This window comes from Callithrix jacchus, chromosome 1 (assembly GCF_049354715.1).
Source record: "Callithrix jacchus isolate 240 chromosome 1, calJac240_pri, whole genome shotgun sequence".
NCBI lineage: Eukaryota > Metazoa > Chordata > Mammalia > Primates > Cebidae > Callithrix > Callithrix jacchus.
In genome coordinates, this window is record NC_133502.1 from 89,737,260 (window position 1) to 89,754,778 (window position 17,519).

The window sequence follows — 17,519 nt, forward strand, 5'->3', positions numbered from 1 at the left end:
AGCTAGACATCTCTAAAGATATGCTGAGTTCCATGAGTCGCTACAGTGCAGAGGCTAAAGAGGTCAGCCAAGAGCAGCTAGCCAGATCGACAGCTTACTCAGGGAAAAATGCACATCTCAGGGAACCCTGACACCTCAGCTCCCAGCTCTGAAGAGAATTTGGGAGACATCCTGAATGCCAGCTTGAGAACTCAGAGCTCTTTCAGGGTACACGAGAGGCTGGGAAGGTCAGAGAGGAAGAGAATTCCTTGAGAAAGGGACTGCAACCATACCTTCTCAACAGCACCATGAAGACAGGCCTGGGCAAAAGACACACTTTGAGAATGGAAACCCACTGTTTATCTGATGGGCTAATTCCTCCTCTGGAGACCTTGTGTTCGTACATGCAGAGACACATCAGTGAACATGTACATGCACATGCGCACACACACACCCCTAAACTGCAAAGCAGAGGACAACTGCTCCACAGTGCTCCGAGCTGCCCCGATGCATGTTCCCTCAGGCCAGGGCCTAACCTCTCTGTGCTTCATCCAGCTGACAAGACCACTGGGGAAAATCGGGGAGGGAATGAGCAGCTGGAGAACATCTCAGTCCAGCTTACAAGAATCAAAGAAGGCTCCAACACCACTCCCCCAGGAACTTTCTGTCCTCCCACTCAGGAGACGGGAACAAAAATAGAGTACTGCTGTGGAGTAGCATGGAAGCATAGCCTCTAGAAAAATTAGGTAGGAGAGCTCACCTGCTTACGCAGAAAGGCACTGCCAGCGGGAGGAGGAAACAGGCTTGAGTGGCATCATGAACCACGAGAAATGGATATGGGGCAGAACTTCTTTTTGCTTTTTTTTTTTTTTGAGACAAGGTCTCACTCTGTAGCCCAGGCTGGAGTGCAGTAGCACAATCTTGGCTCACTGCAGCCTTGAACTCCCTGGACTCAAGCCATCCTCCTGCTTCAGCCAGGCACACAATACCATGCCCAGCTAACTTTTTTCTTTTTCTTTTTGGCAGAGATAGGGTCTCACCATGTTGCCCAGGCTGGTCTTGAACTCCTAGGTTAGAGTGATCCTCCCACCTCAGCCTCCCAAAGGTGCTGGAATTACAGGAGTGAGCCATATTGCCTGGCCTGGGGCAGGTAGCATCGATCATGGAAGGTGCTAAAAGGGAGACCGTAGGAAGGTTTCCCATAAAAGGTAGCTAAATACTGACTCTGGGAGGGTCTACACCACCCACTTTTGATGGGATGGAGCTTGGGAGCCAAATGACTAGGGTTCTCTGGGGCATCTGGGAAAACATAGCTGGAGGGAACAAACTGCCTTCACTCCAGAAAAACAGAGTCTAACAAGGAACGTGAGCCAGGAACATGTTCTCTGAGGTCCCCGCTGGCCTCAGAATTTTATGATTCTGACTCCTCACAACCCACAAGGAAAGAAGCCTATCACCAATGGGCTTGGATGTTGGGATAGGAAGGCAGGATTTTACTCCAAGCTCTGGGAGCCACTGAAGGACTAAGGCAAACACAGTACAATCAGGGAACTGCAGCTGTTAGCACAGATGGGACCTTAGGGATTCCCAGTGCACTGGCTCCCAAAGTGTTGAAAGCAGAATCAACTGAGTGCTTCCTAAAACTGTACGTGCCCAGCCTCCTCACCCAGGGAGCCCAAGCATCTGTGATCACATAAGCACCCAGGTGACTCTTCAGCAGCTGCCAATTTAGGTTTTGAGATCTTGTTAACACCCAACCCCTCTCCAGTCCCATTTTCAGAGGAGGAAAGCAAGACCCAGAGAGGTGAGGCCTCAGTTGAGTCCACACAGCTGGGTGGCACAGAGCCAGGTCTTCCACTGGCCAGATTCATAGGCTTTTCCCCTAGACTCTGACCGTAGGAGCTGCAGAACCACCAAATAGGATAATGATGCCCCAGAGCCTCTGTGACACACTCAACGGCTTTTCCTGTTTTTTTCCTCTGCCGATCCCAAAGTTGATGATCCCGCTGGCCCGTCCCACAGGGCCCTTCCCCCACAATCATCGAGTGTGCCCCACAGTCTGCAGGGGCCCTCACACCCTGAGCTCTTCTGAGGCCAAGTCTGAGTGTCTAGGAGAAGACTGCTCCCTAGGAGCGGAAGCTGGGAGGAGAGCATGGTTGAGGCCCTTTCCAGGAGGGCCTTTCAGTTCATTTTCATTAAGCTCCTGCTTCATCACTCCCTGGGAAGGACACCCCAGAAACAAAGAAAAGAAAGCCTGACCTCCACTTCACAGGGGCCATGATCTAAGGAAGGGAGGACCTTCAAGAAGCTTCACCAGTATGATACAACAAGCTGGAAGACCCCCAGTCCCCCTCCCCAGGTCAAGGGCCAGCAGAACCTCTGCAAAACGAGGCCCCTATGTAAGAGATCTCTCACATGTCCCTGGCCCCCAGGAGCTGCAGAACTCCAGGACTGTGCCTGCCTGGACCTCAGTGATGAAGCCAGCATGAGAGAGGAAGGTTCTCAAAAGCTCTACTGGTCAGCAGCACTGTCCCTGCCCTGCTGGCTCAATTTGTGCTAATGGGGTCAGGATTCAGGGCTCAACACCTATTTGGCCAATTATCTCTGCTCTCTTCTCAGCCTCAGACTAAGCCCTGACCCTGGACGCCAAGAGAGGAGAGGAGCTTGCTGAGGTCACCCAGCAGAACAGGATGAGGGTCAGGAGGGCAACCTGAGGGTGGGAGGGGTGAGCAGTTCCAGCCCAGGCCAGCTCAGGACGGAGGGCCCAGGGCTCTGGGGTGGGCCAGCCCCTACTCTGCAGGAAGCCGGGCCTTGTGGGCAGTCTCCCCTGCTGGACCAAGCTTCTTCTAAAAGGTGCTAATGGCATGGACAGGACCTGTGGACCTGAGAGTCTTTCCTGTCATTGGGTAAGGGAACAAGTACCCTCATATCCTCTGAGGACACTGGAGGCGGGAGAAGCCCTGGCTGGCTTTGGCATACAGTGGCTGGGGATTCACATTAATCATTAACAGGGGCTGCTCCAGCCTCCAACGGGGAACTGCAGGGTAATTACTTCTGGACTCCAGGCTACACGCTCAGTGACATTATTGCAAGCAACACCTGCCTTCTGGGCCTAGTACAGCAGAAGGGAGTCTTCTTAAAGGTTGTGCAGCTAGGACCACGGTGCGCGCACACACGTGCGTGCACACACACACAAACACAAACACACCATACAGACTCAGATGGCAGCATAGGCAGCTCGCAGCAGCCTGCTCAGAGTCGTTGAGGGTGAAGGGCAGAGCCTAACTCATGCAGGTTAAAAAAGGCAGGTTCTGAGTAAGCAGCCCCCAGCGCCTCCCAACACCCACCCCAGCCAGGCACCCCTTAGCTCAAGCTTCCAGAGGTGTGCTTCCAAGAAAGTGCATAAAATGGTTCTCTTTCCTTCAGATCCACCTCAGTCACTTCCTCCAGGACGCCTTCCCTGACCATCAATCCATATTGATCTATTGCTCATCTGCCCTCCCATAAACCAGAACTGGAACCCACTTTTGACTTTGTCACCCCCAGCCCCCTTAATGGTGAAAGCAGTCTTGGAATGGATGATATGGCATTCTGGAGGGCATGACTCCCTTAGCAGTCCCTCCCCAAACCCAAAAGATAATGATTAGCCAGCCCCCATTACATATTAATTTCTGAAAGCCTTGTTCACGTAGACATAACACATCCACACACACAGATAAGTGCTTACACAGACACAAAATCAGCAGCCAATTATCAGGCCCCCACAGCTGCTGTGATCAGACCTGGAGGACCCGCTGCTCGCTCTGCAATTTGTGATAGCCCAGAGCTGGGGGTACAGTGCGTGAGAGTCCCTCTATCCAGCCGGCTCCGCTCTAGGTCCAGCACCAACCAAGTTCGGGCAGGCGCCCGAACTTACTGCGTGGCTGAGAACACCAGACACCAGCCCCAAATAATAAGAGAGCAGAGTGGGGTGCAGAGCAGTCACGTGTGAGATTTGATGGCTCTGGCATCGGCAGCAGTGGCACTGTTGTTTATTTGTAATTTGTACTTTTCCTCCCAGAGAGGACCAGAGGCAGCTGGCTCAGATGCTAAGAGGTGTAGGAGCTCAGGGAACTTAAGGAGAGCTTCCTAAAGGGGAGCGGGGCACACATGTAGAGCCTAGAGCCTTGGTACCTCAGGAAGGGCACTGAAATTGGCTCAAAGGCTTTGCACAAGGACGCCAGTTCCTGACCCTAGGCCAAATCTTTCCCTTGGCCACAGACTGAACCCCAATCCTGGTTACACACTGAGCCCCAACATTTGTCAGAGACTAAGTTCTAGCCATGGTCACAGAACAAGCCCTGCTTCTAGTCACATGCTGAGTCCTAAACCACAGATCAACTCCACTTCCTAACTTTCCTGAAGTATATAATGAATACATCATGTGACCATTTCTCTGGTGGATCAGAGAAAGATACGACTGGCCACTTGCCCCTTCTCCTCTGGACCCCAATCACCCCCATCCAGGAACAGGAGCATCAATGGCAGCTGGATATGGTCCCCAAGCCCCAAAGGTCTGTAGCAGTCAGGACCTCCCCCAGAAAGAGGAGGTGGGCAGGCATCCCAGCCCAGCATCCCCAGGAACAGCAACCCCAGAGCTGGGGTCAGGACAGCATGCCTCAGCCACCAGAATCTGCACCTTCAGAAAGGGGAAGACTCCCTTCTCATGGGAACAGCCTAAATAACGATGGGATCCTAAAAATACGTATCATCCCAGAAAGACAGGTATGGAGCTAGAGTGACAAGAAAAAGCTCCAACTGACAGAACCATTCTGGAAAAGCCTTCCCCGTAAACATTCTGGTTGGGAAGCTGGGGGTGGACTTAAGTCTGAAGACCTTTGCAGACAGACATTACACAACACACTTGGTCTCTGGTTTTGCCTTGGGCATAGACTTACTCTGTGACCTTGAGCCAGTTGCTCCCCGTCTTTGCTCCTCTGCTCCCCATCTATGAAACAAAGGCTCCAGGTCAGGGTTTTGCTAAGGCCTCTCGAGATCTGCTGTTCCAACACCTGATTGATTTCCTATGCCTGCTGACTATCTCTTTCTGAGCCCTTCCTAGTGTTTAAATTCTCAGGAAACTGTTTTCTTAAAACTTGTATAATTAAATTTTTAAATGTTAACATAAAAGAAGGAGTGTCAAATTCCGGTTCTGATATTCATGACTGCATTATTTGGGGTCTCTCTTTCTCTCTCCTTTCCCTGTCAGAGCCTTATCTGTAAATAGGGGATATAAAACTATTTGGGAGTCATTGTGAAGAATAAATGAAACGGGAGCTGAGAGCTCCTAGCACAGCCTGGCACGTGGTAGATGCTTTGTAAATGGTGGTTACTGATCTGTGAACCTACCTGGCTTTAGTCTCTGCTGATTTGAGTCTAGGGTTGTAAACTATGAAGCCTACAGAGATCAGGCAGCTAAATGGAAAGAATAACGTGGCTGGGTGTAGGCCAGTTTTCAAGAGAAGCCCAAAAGCCGTATTTTTTGTTTGTTTGCTTCTAACTCAATTTTCTTTTATTCGCACAGTTATTTAAACTGGCGCCCTCACCAAGGCCGGCCCAGGGGCATCTCTGTCCTCAGTAGGCTCCCTCCTGTCTGTCATGGATGTGAAGGGCCTCGTGGAGCTTGAAGCTGCTGTCGGAGCCAGTGGTGTTTTCTTTCCTTCATGCTGGCCACCAAGGGCTCTAGACAATGCATGGCTACCAAAGGCATTGCTCACCCAGGCTGGTGCTGCCAACAGGGTCTCCAGGCCCACAGGTGAGCACCTTTATCGTGTCTCCCTACGCTGGCTCAAGTCCCACGGCCCCTCCTGCCCACTCCACAAACAGCAGCCCGGGTGCCTGCAGCTTCCTCCAGGCCATTTCCGTGGTGGCGGTGGGAGGTGCTGTGGAGGCCACTCTGCGTCCACACTTAGCTTTATTTGGGAAAAGCCACTTCCCACCCACCAGGCTGACCTGCTGTCTAGACAGGAGAGGCCGGAAGGAGAGAGCACCACTGCTTGACCAGGTGAGGCCAGTGTGTGTGCCTGAACTGGACTCCTGCCCTGGGTGGGGCTACCAGCACCATTCTGGTTCTCCGGAGTCCTGAGGGCTCTCCCGCTGGCTGGCTGTATGCCACCTCCTCCAGAGGGCTCCATGGGAGCCCTGGTTCTCCGGCTATCCGTGTGCCACCCCCCCAGAGGGCTCTCCTATTGGCTCCATGCATGATTCTCCCAGCATCTGTGTGCCACACCCTCCAGAGGGCTCTCCCTCGGGTGCTTGTGGTCAGTCCTTGGCGATGGTGCTGCAGGCTAGGAGGGCAGGCAGGGTTCCCACCATTGGCAAAAGTGGGCAGAGGCCCAGACCATGGCCAACCAGGCGATGCAAGCCCCCCTCAGGCCTGAGTTGCTGATGTGTGCTGCGTGTGCGCCCCATGGCAGGTGGCGTGCTTAACCCCGGTGTGGGTGTCTTCCCAAAGTAAGAGAAGCTACTGACCAGGCCCCCAGGCCAGACCCCCTGCTGGAAAGAGCAGACACCTGGGTGTGTCAGGCTTGTTGGGCACAAGCTGCCCCTGTTGTGAGTAGGAGTGGCCCACACCTGGAGGCTGGTCTTCACCTGGCCTCATTCTTCCAGGAGCCTTGCACCCAGTGTGTCCCAGCACCCAGCACCGGGGCTCCAGGGTGTCCTGCGGGACACTGTGCCCCTGAGGAGCTAAGGGGGTCCCAGGTGACTCCACACAGTGGTCTCTGGGGGCTTCCACCTGGTCCCCCAGAGATCGTCCTGTGCCTGCTGCCCTTAGCTGGCTTTGACATCTTCTTGCTAGCATGATTCTTGGCTGCGGGCCCTCCTGGGTCATGGAAGATGGAGGTCTCCGGGACCACTGTACACAAGCGGCCACATACTTCTGCCAAATTACCGCTTGGTGATGCCGAACATCATGACCACCCAGTTGCAGTTCTTGTACACGTCCAGGAACTCAGCGTCCAGGGCCATTTCGAATTCCGCCTCCTGTGGGTCGTTCTCTATCTTCAAGCCATGTCTCACTTTTGACATTTTCCTTTGACCACCAAGTCTTCAACTTTCATGATGTAGCTCCAGTAGACGCTGGTGACCTGGATCTCCTACGTGGGGAGAACTGCCTCCTCCATGAACGGCGGGCCCTGCAGGCAGTGCCACAGTGCGTTTTGCCGGTTTTCCTGTCTCCCCAGATCACTGTTTCCATGTTGTACTGCACCCCCTTGGCGAAGCGCCTCTGCGACGCTTGGTTCATGGACTGCGGCCCGGCAGGAATGTTCTTATCCCGGCCCGGGACCTGCTCCAACCCCACCAGCTTCCTCAGGGCGGAAAACAAGCTCAGCGGCTGCAGGGAAGGGGTGCGACTCGCACCATGTCCCGGAAGCCAGAGGCCGGCGTCCCAGCAGTGGAGCACCGCCTGGAGCAGCAGCTTCATTGCCGCCCCCGCAACCTCAGGCAGGGCCGCTCTCCAGGCTTCAGTGGGGCGCTCAGGCACGACCGCTCTCCGGGCTTCAGTGGGGCGCTCAGGCAGGGCTGCTCACACAGGGCCGCTCTCCAGGCTTCAGTGGGGCCCTCAGGCAGGGCCACTCTCCAGGCTTCAGGGAGGCCCTCAGGCAGGGCCGCTCTGCAGGCTTCCGTGGGGCGCTCAGGCACGGCCGCCTCTAGGCTTCTGTGGGGCCGTCAGGCACCGCCGCTCTCCAGGCTTCAGTGGGGCGCTGAGTCAGGGCTGCTCTCCGGGCTTCAGTGCCACCATCTTGGCACCAGCTAACAGGGACGAGGAGGGCACCATATTTTTATGTTATATCTTTCCATTTAAAAACATTGGCTCCGGTGGCTCATGCCTGTAATCCCAGCACTTTGGGAGGCCAAGGCAGGTGAATCACGAGGTCAAGAGATCGAGACCATCCTGGTCAACATGGTGAAACCCTGTCTCTATTAAAAATACAAAAAATTAGCTGGGCATGGTGGTGCATGCCTGTAATCCCAGCTACTCAGGAGGCTGAGGCTGGAGAACTGCATGAACCCAGGAGGCGGAGGTTGTGGTGAGCCGAGATCGCGCTGTTGGACTCCAGCCTGGGTAACAAAAGCAAAACTCCATCTCAAAAAAAAAAAAGAGGCTCAAAACAGAGACATAGACGAATGAAACAGAACAGAGACTCCAGAAGAAACACCACACGTCTACAACCATCTGATCTTCGACAAACCCAGCAAAAACAATCAATGGGGAAAGGACTCCATGTTTAATAACTGATGTAGGGAAAACTAGCTAGCAATGTGCAGAAAGCAGAAACTGGACCCCTATCTGTCACCTTACACTAAAATTCACTCCAGATGGATCAAAGATTTAAGCATAAAACCTAACACACCTTAAAAACGTAGGCAAAATTATCCAGGGCATAGGCAAGGACTTCATGACTAAAATACCAAAAGCAATGGCAATAAAAGCCAAAATAGACAAATGGGATCTAATGAAACTTCAGAGCTTCTGTACAGCAAAAGAAACCATTACTAGAGTGAACCAGCAACCAACAGAATGGGAACAAATTTTTGCAATCTGCCCATCTGACAAAGGGCTAATATCCAGAATCTACAAAGAACTAAAACAGATTTACAAGAAAAAAACAAGCCCATTCAAAAGTGGGCAAAGGATATGAACAGACACTTTACAAAAGAAGACATATATGAGGCCAAGAAACATGAAAAAATGCTCACCATCACTGGTCATTAGAGAAATGCAAATCAAAACCACACTGAGATATCATCTCACGCCAGTTAGAATGGTGATCATTAAAAAATCTGGAGACAACAGATGCTGGAGAGGATGTGGAGAAATAGGAACACTTTTACACAGTTGGGTGGAGTGTAAATTAGATCAACCACTGTGGAAGACAGTGTGGCGATTTCTCAAGGATCTGGAAATAGAAATTCCATTCAACCCAGCAATCCCACTATTGGGTATATACCTAAAGAACTACAAATCGTTCTACTATAAAGACACATGCACACATGTGTTCATTGCAGCCCTGTGTACAATAGCAAAGACCTGGAACCAACCCAAATGCCCATCAATAATAGACTGGACAAAGAAAATGTGGTACATATATACCATGGAATACTAAGCAGCCATAAAAAACGATGAGTTCGTGTCCTTTGCAGGGACTTGGATGAATCTGAAAACCATCATTCACAGCAAACTGACCCAAGAACAGAAAGCCAAGCACTATGTTCTCACTCATCGGTGGGTGTTGAACAACAAGAACACGTGGGAGAGGAGCATCACACACGGCACAGTTGTGTGGATTGGGAAGAGACAATGGGGTGTGAGGAGGGAGAAGAGGGTGGGGAGAAATAACCTGGGGAGAAATGACAGATATAGTATTCACCTAAAGTAAAATAAATAAATAATTTTAAAAACAAACAAAAAAGAACTTCCTTCAGCTACTTTTAGGACTGGTCTGCTGGCAACAAATTCTTTTAGTTTTCTTTCATTTGAGAATGTGTTGATTTTCCCATCATCCTGAAGGATATCTCTGATTGATATAGAATTCTTGGTAGACAATACTTATCTTTCAGCACTTCAAAAACGCTGCCTTTTCATCTTCTGGCCTCTGTAGTTCCTAATGATAAATCCAGTATCATATGAATTGTTCTTCCCCTCTAAGTTAGGTTTTACATCTTTCACCACATACAAGACTTTTTGTCTTCGGTTTTCAGAAGTTTGATTATGATGTATCAGTTGATGTGGATTCTTTTGGGTTTATCCTGTTTGGGTTTCACGCATACCTTTACTGACACTGCAGAGGAGGTACTGGTAGTATGTGGACTCACTGCTGCCATGCATTTGTGAATGGGAGGGATGCCTTGTTACTGCCCAAAGGGGACAGAAATCCAGGTTTCCCACGTGGCCTCCACTGATACCACTGGGCAGAGGGGCTCATTACTGCCCCATTAGGATGAAAGTCCCAATTCCCTACTTGGCCTTCTCTGATACCCCTGTAACAGGGTGGTCTTCAGCTTGGCAAGGGTGAAGTCCAGGTTACCTACTTGGCCTTTGCTGGTATGGGTGCTGATGGGACCATAGTTTTTTTCTATGGTGTCCAGCTAGAGTAGAGCAGTTATTGACAAAAAATATCTCGGCGCACTGTGACCTCCACCTCCCAGATTCAATTCTCATGCCTCGGACTCCCAAGTAGTTGGGATTACAGGTACCCAGCACCACACCTGTCTAATATTTGTATTTTTAGTAGAGACGGGGTTTTACCATGTTGGTCAGGCTAGTCTCTGTGGGTCAACACGGCCAGGGGGAGACCTATGTTAATTCTAGCTAAATAATTAGAAACTTGTTTGGTTTAATGTACACTTAAGTTTATGCACCAAACTAAACTATATTATTGGTGCAGTTAATCAGAAATCAAGCAGCAACAGGAGGCCTAAGGTAAAGACCACCTGAGAGCGAAGTAACACCAGGAAACCATGCAGGGTGGTTGCAGAGCAGGCAATACTCTAGTACTACAAATGCCTTCTCAACATGGAGAATGTATGAGGGTCTGCTAAAGAGGGCTTATGCAAAGATCTCTGAGAAGGGAGGTGACCTCTGCTCACAAGATCTGGGAGGGTCTTTGTAGATGGGAGCTGGCAAGGAGGAGAAAAGCCTTGCAGGGCACAGATCATGGAACACCTCAGGCTCTGCCTAGTTTCTCGGAATATGAAATGGTTTTAATTGCTCTATGCCCTCAATGCTCAGGAGATAAAAGCCCCTTCATGCATTGGGTAGGGTCAGACAGGGTGTCTCCTCCTGCCAGACTTCTGATGCAGCTGCACCCTTATAACAATCAGAGCACTAGTTTAGCATGTCTTAGAAGCATCTCAAGTACTCCCCACCATCTTACCTACCCCTTCACCCTCCCCTTCCATGCCCATAACATCAATGAAGTATGCACATAATAAAAGTGTTTGGAGCTCAGAGCTTGGGGCCAACCACCGGGACTGAGGGCACCAAGAAATGGGGCTGGGGCTGGTACTCAACAGTCTCAAACTCCTGACCTCAAGTAATCCAAGCGCCTTGGCCTCCCAAAGTGCTGGGATTATAGGCATGAGCCACTGCACTTGGCCTTTTTTTTTTTTTTTTTAAATTGAAGTAGGGTCTTATGTTGGCTAGGTTAGTCTTCAACTCTTGGCCTCAAGTAATCCTCTCACCTTGGCTTCCAAAAGTGGTAGGATTACTGGCATGAGCCATTGCATCTCACCTAGTGAATTCATTTTTATAATAATTAAAAGAAAAAAGTTATCTACTAAATAATTCTTCCAATTCCCTTAAAAACATCCGTAAGTTTTTTTGGTTGTTGTTTCATATCCATAAGTTTAACTAAAACACAGTCATACAAATCATGGGATTTACTCTTACCTAGTTCACTGCCATTTGCACAAATGTTAAGATTGATGTATAGACAAGCAGGACCAGGAAGGGAAGATCCTCTGGTAAGTGGAATTTCCAGCTCAGATCCCTTCAACTGAGCACATGAGAACATACGTCTGAGTAACTGCGGCACCTGACTGCAATGTGCCACACCATCATGTAACACAGTGACTACTCAGTAACAACAAAGGCTGTATAACTGTGGGTAACCACCCATATAGGCACTGAGGAATGAGAGCTAAGCAGAACCCTGGCACAGTTAGGGCTTGAGGAGTATCTCGCTTTATAGTGTTACTACTCAGAGATTTCCTTTTATATAATCCTTTACACAATCATATATTAGTTTATAGAATTAGGGCTTGAAGAATCCCTTTATATAATCCTCTATATATAATCATATAATAGTTAATAGTATAAGTGCCTAAAGAATATTTCCCTACATATATACCTATAATTATATCTTAGTTCATAATCGGAGGAATGCCTAGATCAGACACAGTGCAGAGCATGATTTAAGGGAAAACACAGTTATACCAGGACAAGAATCCATGGCCCAAGAGGCAGTGTTCAGTATCGTAAAGATACCTGCTGTATGGCAGGCTTGGGGCGAGAGCCACTCCTGATAAAGGAGTTGCAGAACCTTGCTCCAGTTCTTGTGGAAGGCTGCCCTCAGACCAGCAATCCACCTTGGTGGCTGTGAACTTTATCAGCTTTTGCTACTGTGCTGCTTGAAAAGCATCTCCCCATAGAACCCATTGGAAGCTGCCAGAAGGTGGCGGTAACCTTGACAACTGTCACTGCTATGTGACTTACAGCATCCTCCTATAAATCTTCTTAGAAGTAGTTTACCCATAGATAGAAGTATTGCACACTGCACCCTCTTCACGGTGCACGGCCCTCCTTTAAGCCTCAGTGACCTAATGGGGGTGGACCCCTAACTGCACACGACCCTTGCTGCGCACTGTCCACCTCCTGGCCTAGGTGATGTAACGGGGGTGGACCCCATGTTTTATTGCTCATGACCCTATCATTATTCTTAAAGATGATTTCACTCGCTGTCCTGCCTCCTAACCTATACACAATAAATACTCATGCTTCTGGACATTTGGGTCCTAGCCTGACTTCGCTTATAGGTGGCGTGGCCCCCTGAGCCCAACTGCGTTTTCCTTGTACTTCTGTGTCCTGTCTCTTTATTTCTCGGATCCTGCGCCTCAGCACAGCATAAGGCACACCCCACAGTATACAACTGACAACATATTCAATCTCATTACTCAAAGAGTCAAAAGCTACAATTTATATCCCATTTTTTCTCCTTTTATTTTTTATTTTTATTTTTTTATTGAGACTGAGTTTTGCTTCTGTTACCCAGGCTGGAGTGCAATGGCGCGATCTCGGCTCACCGCAACCTCCGCCTCCTGGGTTCAGGCAATTCTCCTGCTTCAGCCTCCTGAGTAGCTGGGATTACAGGCATGCGCCACCATGCCCAGCTAATTTTTTGCATTTTTAGTAGATTCGGGGTTTCACCATGTTGACCAGGATGGTCTCAATCTCTTGGCCTCGTGATCCACCCGCCTTGGCCTCCCAAAGTGCTGGGATTAGAGGCGTGAGCCACCACGCTCGGCCCTATTCTGCTCTCTTAAAAATAAATGCTCACTTAAAAAAAAGTAAAAAAAATTACACAATATGCAAAACAGAAAATGAAACTACACTACAACTCGCCTCACTGAAAAGATAAACAGCCATGGTCAGCCCCTTCTTGTCTTGTCCTACTTGTCCCATACAAAGAATGAGAAGTGACTGAGGCATATTTTAAATGATCTACTTTTTTTTTCGACACAGGGTCTTGCTCTGTCGCCCAGGCAGTAATGTGATCTTGGCTCACTGCAAACTCTACCTCCCATGTTTAAATGATCCTCCTACAAGCCAATATCTTCCCTACCTTAATATCAGACTTTCATAAGTATATCTAAAATTCCTAGCTATAACAGCAGAAAATGCAGTTTTTGGTGATTTTTCTTTTTTGGTATGGTAATTTTATGGAGAACCTACTACCAGAAGAGTTAAATGCTTTTCAAGCCAATTGCTGTTTACTTTTAATAATTACCAGAATCCACACACTGACCTTGCCAGTTTTAGAAAAACAGGCCCACATAGCCATTTTATTTCTGGGCAAAGCTCATCTACTCTCCTGGCTACCTTCCTCAAGAGAACTGTTGTGAGAACAGTTCTGCCTTCTATCCCCCACTCCATCTTTTCTCAGTTTCCACTCTCTAGCTCTACCCACTACTGTCCAGAGCAATACTTCAAGACTGAGTGCTGTGCCAATCTCTACTGGGGGACAGAATAGTAACATGTGAGTACATAAGGTAAACCTAATCTAAAAACTTTTAGCAGTTCAGTGGGACTCAGCACTCACCTGTTTTTTCTTGAATAAGGATTTTATCTGATGGAGGAGCTGGATATTGTTTCAAGGGAGCCTTTATGGTGGCAAATATGAACTCTGTGTGGCTTTCAAAACATTACTCAGATATCTTCACTCTGATTTCATCAGTTGGACCAGATGGCACTGAAAGTACACATAGAAAATTTTAAAAGGAAAGTACATTCTACTAATCAGAACTTAAAGAAGGTACTGTTGAACAAGGGCTACGGATCCCATGCTGAATCATCACAGAAGGGCAGTCACCCGTCCCTCCCTGCTGGGTGATCTATGAGACTAACTGCACTGCAATACAGGATTACCTTTGTATCCTTTCCCCCACTCTTTGGGGGCAGGGCATGTTTCTTTTCCTGACACAATCAGTGCCTCATGAATGTTGAAACCAAGAAATAACTCAGAACCCACTTATCACAGTTCTGAACTGATTCAGAGGTCACAAGCACCCTCTTATCTGCTAGAACAGTCTCCTCAGACCCTGAACCGCCTGGGAAGCTAGACATGCGGCAGTTGTCCCTGCCCTCTGCAGGGCAAGAAATTCCTGATTCTCTCACTGGCAGGGTCGTGGCAGCCCCTCGGCTCTCCAGGATGAGCTCTGTATGTATTTCTCAGTTCTCTAATGAGGAAAAACTACCCCACTCTGTCCAGACCGAGGAAACTCCCCTAAGCTAGAAGCCTGTATATGCTGACTGCAGCTCTGACCTTCTGCAAAGACACTATCATCTCTGATTACCTCTGTCCCAGTCACAGAGGCTATTTCATAGAAGCCCAATGGAGCTTTAAAAAAAAAAAAAAGATGGGAAAAGGCACAGGCTGGCTGAAAGCTACAGCTTGTGAGTGAACATGTGGGGAGGGGAAGAAGAGTGACTTTCCCGCAAAATACAATCCAAATAGACTGTCATGCACTGATCACTACGGTTTATATTACCTGCCTCTCCTATCTTCCCCCAACAACCAAAATGCCAAAACAGTAGCTTATTGTTAACTGGCAAACTAACCTTTTTGTGAAGTTTCTGTATGTGACTGATGACTTCTCGAGTCATTCCTTCATCCACCATTGACTGGTCAGGAGTGACATCAAAGAGCACCAAAGCCTGTGGGAATGAACAGTGCACACCATACCATGACAATCAAATAAGGAGAAACACTTTTTCCCACCTCAGCAAAATGCACTTTAAAACTTAAGCTGGAGACTCTTTAATTCAGCACTGTTGGGAACGATCCAAGATGGCCGATCGCTAACATCCCAGGATTGCAGCTCTCAGAGAAAGCGCAGAGAACTAGAGTACGCCACACTTTCAGACAAATTCTGGTCGCTCACGGAGCAGAAGATCCCCCAGTGGAGGAAACACACGGGTGGCCAGCGCGACTCTCGTGGCCGGCACAGCGGTTCCTCCAGCACCTCAGCGCGGCAGCTCTCGGAGCAGAGTAAACAGGTTCGGAGGACCCACACAGGCCCCCAACACAACACCAGAGCCCGGCGCAGCGGCAGTGACGGCACCTCGGCACAGCAGCGCTCGGTGCAGAGTAAACGGGACTGGTTCCCCTTCTGACCGAGGTTTGGAGCCCCAGGAAGGCAGAGTCGCCTACTACGGACACAAGAAGGAAGCCAGACAGGAGAATCCTGGGCAGAAAAGCACCATCAGTTTTAACGCCGCTGCTCTGGCCCTGGGAACTAACAACCTGGACGTCCACTCAAGAGACCTAATCTGAAAGTTGGTAATTTCAAAGACAGCAGGAGGATAAATTTACAATGACGGGAAGAAACCAGCGTAAAAAAGCTGAGAATACTCAAAGTCAGAACGCCTCTCCCTCTAAAGATGATCACAGTTCCACATCAACAATGGAACAAGGCTTGATGGAGAACGAGCGCATCCTGATGACAGAATCACTCTTCAAGGAATGGTTAATAACAAACTTCGGTGAGTTAAGAGAACATGTTGTAGCCCAACGTAAAGAAACTAGGAACTTTGAAAAAAAGTTTGATGAAATCCTATTGAGAATAGACAACTTAGAGAGGAGTATGAGTGAAATAATGGAAATGAAAAATACAATACAGGAACTCCGAGAAGTATGCACAGGTTTAAACACTCGAATTGTTCAAGCAGAAGAAGGGATATCAGAGGTCAAAGTCCAACTTAATGAAATAAAATGCGAAGAAAAGATTAGAGAAAAAAGGATAAAAAGGAATGAGCAAAGTCTCCAAGAAATGTGGGACTATGTGAAAAGACCAAATTTACCTGTGATAGGTGTACCTGAATGCGACGGAGAGAATGAATCCAAGCTGGAAAATACCCTTCAGGATATTATTCAGGAAAATTTTCCTAAACTAGCAAAGCAGGTCAACATTCAACCCCAGGTAATACAGAGAACACCACAAAGATATTCCTCAAGAAGAGCAACCCCAAGTACATTATCGTTAGATTCACCAGGGTTGAAACGAAGGAGAAAATACTAAGGGCAGCCAGAGAGAGAGGTCAGGTTACCTACAAAGGCAAGCCTATCAGATTTACAGCAGATCTCTCAGCAGAAACTCTACAAGCCAGAAGAGAGTGGGGGCCAATATTCAACATCCTCAAAGAACAGAACCTTCAGCCCAGAATTTCATATCCAGCCAAACTAAGCTTCACAACTGAAGGAAAAATAAAATCTTTTATGAACAAGCAAGAACTCAGAGATTTTATTACCACCAGGCCTGCTTTACAAGAGCTTCTGAAAGAAGCATTACACACAGAAAGAAACAACCAGTATTAGCCTTTCTAAAAATACACCAAAAAGTAAAGAGCACCAACATAAAGAAGAATTTACACCAAAGAATGGATAAAACAGCCGGTCAACATCAAATGGCAGTAACCCTAAATATAAATTGACTAAATCCCCCAATCAAAAGACACAGCCAAAACCCAATGGCATGTTACATCCAGACCTGTTTCACATGCAAGGATACACAAAGACTCAAAACAAAGGGATGGAGAAAGATTTACAAACCAAATGGAGAGCAAAATAAATAATAAATAAATAAAAAGAAGGAGTTGCAATTCTCATATCGGATAAAATAGATTTTAAAGCAACAAAGATATAGTGGTAAAAGGATCAATGCAACAACAAGAGCTAACGATCCTAACACCCAGATACGAGACTTATATTCAATGAGACAGAAAATTAATAAGGATATCAAGGACTCGAACTCAGATCCGGAACAAGTAAACTTAATAAATATTTATAGAGCTCTCCACTTCAAATACACAAAATATACATTCTTGTCAATACCACATCATACCTACCCGTAAGTTTAAATGAAACATTGATTGGCCATTATTAATACCCAAGTTTTTTCAAAATAAAGCAAGATTTCCATTTACTCTCCCTCTTTCTCTTCCTCTCCTTTACTTATTTTTTTTTTCCTTTCCTTCTCTCAAAAAAAATCAACTTGTAAACCTCTAGATCCAGGTCGGCAATGTCTCTCTCATTGCTTGATTTCCTTCCTTCCCTTCCCTTCCCTCCCTCCCTCCCTCCCTCCCTCCCTCCCCGCTTTCTCCCTTCCTTCCTTCCTTCATCCCTTCCTTCCTCCCTACCGTCCTTCTTCCCTCCCTTCCTGCCTTCCTCCCCACCCCCAAAAAAAAAAAAAAAAAAAAAAATTCAGCACTGTTTGTTCAC

General features: G+C 48.1%; 2 pseudogenes across 1 annotated transcript in view; both read right to left on the reverse strand.

Annotated features, from left to right (window-relative positions):
- LOC100895549 (isoleucine--tRNA ligase, cytoplasmic-like) overlaps positions 1-17,519 on the reverse strand; it is a 60,049-nt pseudogene that overhangs the window by 23,200 nt on the left and 19,330 nt on the right. The window contains exons 8-11 of the transcript XR_013532842.1: positions 14,861-14,956; positions 13,842-13,991; positions 11,414-11,519; positions 4,917-4,966 (exon numbers count right to left, since the gene is read on the reverse strand). The product of XR_013532842.1 is annotated as an isoleucine--tRNA ligase, cytoplasmic-like (transcript). The remainder of the gene's footprint in view (positions 1-4,916; positions 4,967-11,413; positions 11,520-13,841; positions 13,992-14,860; positions 14,957-17,519) is intronic.
- On the reverse strand, positions 6,758-7,589 carry LOC144581723 (rab-like protein 6 pseudogene; annotated as a pseudogene).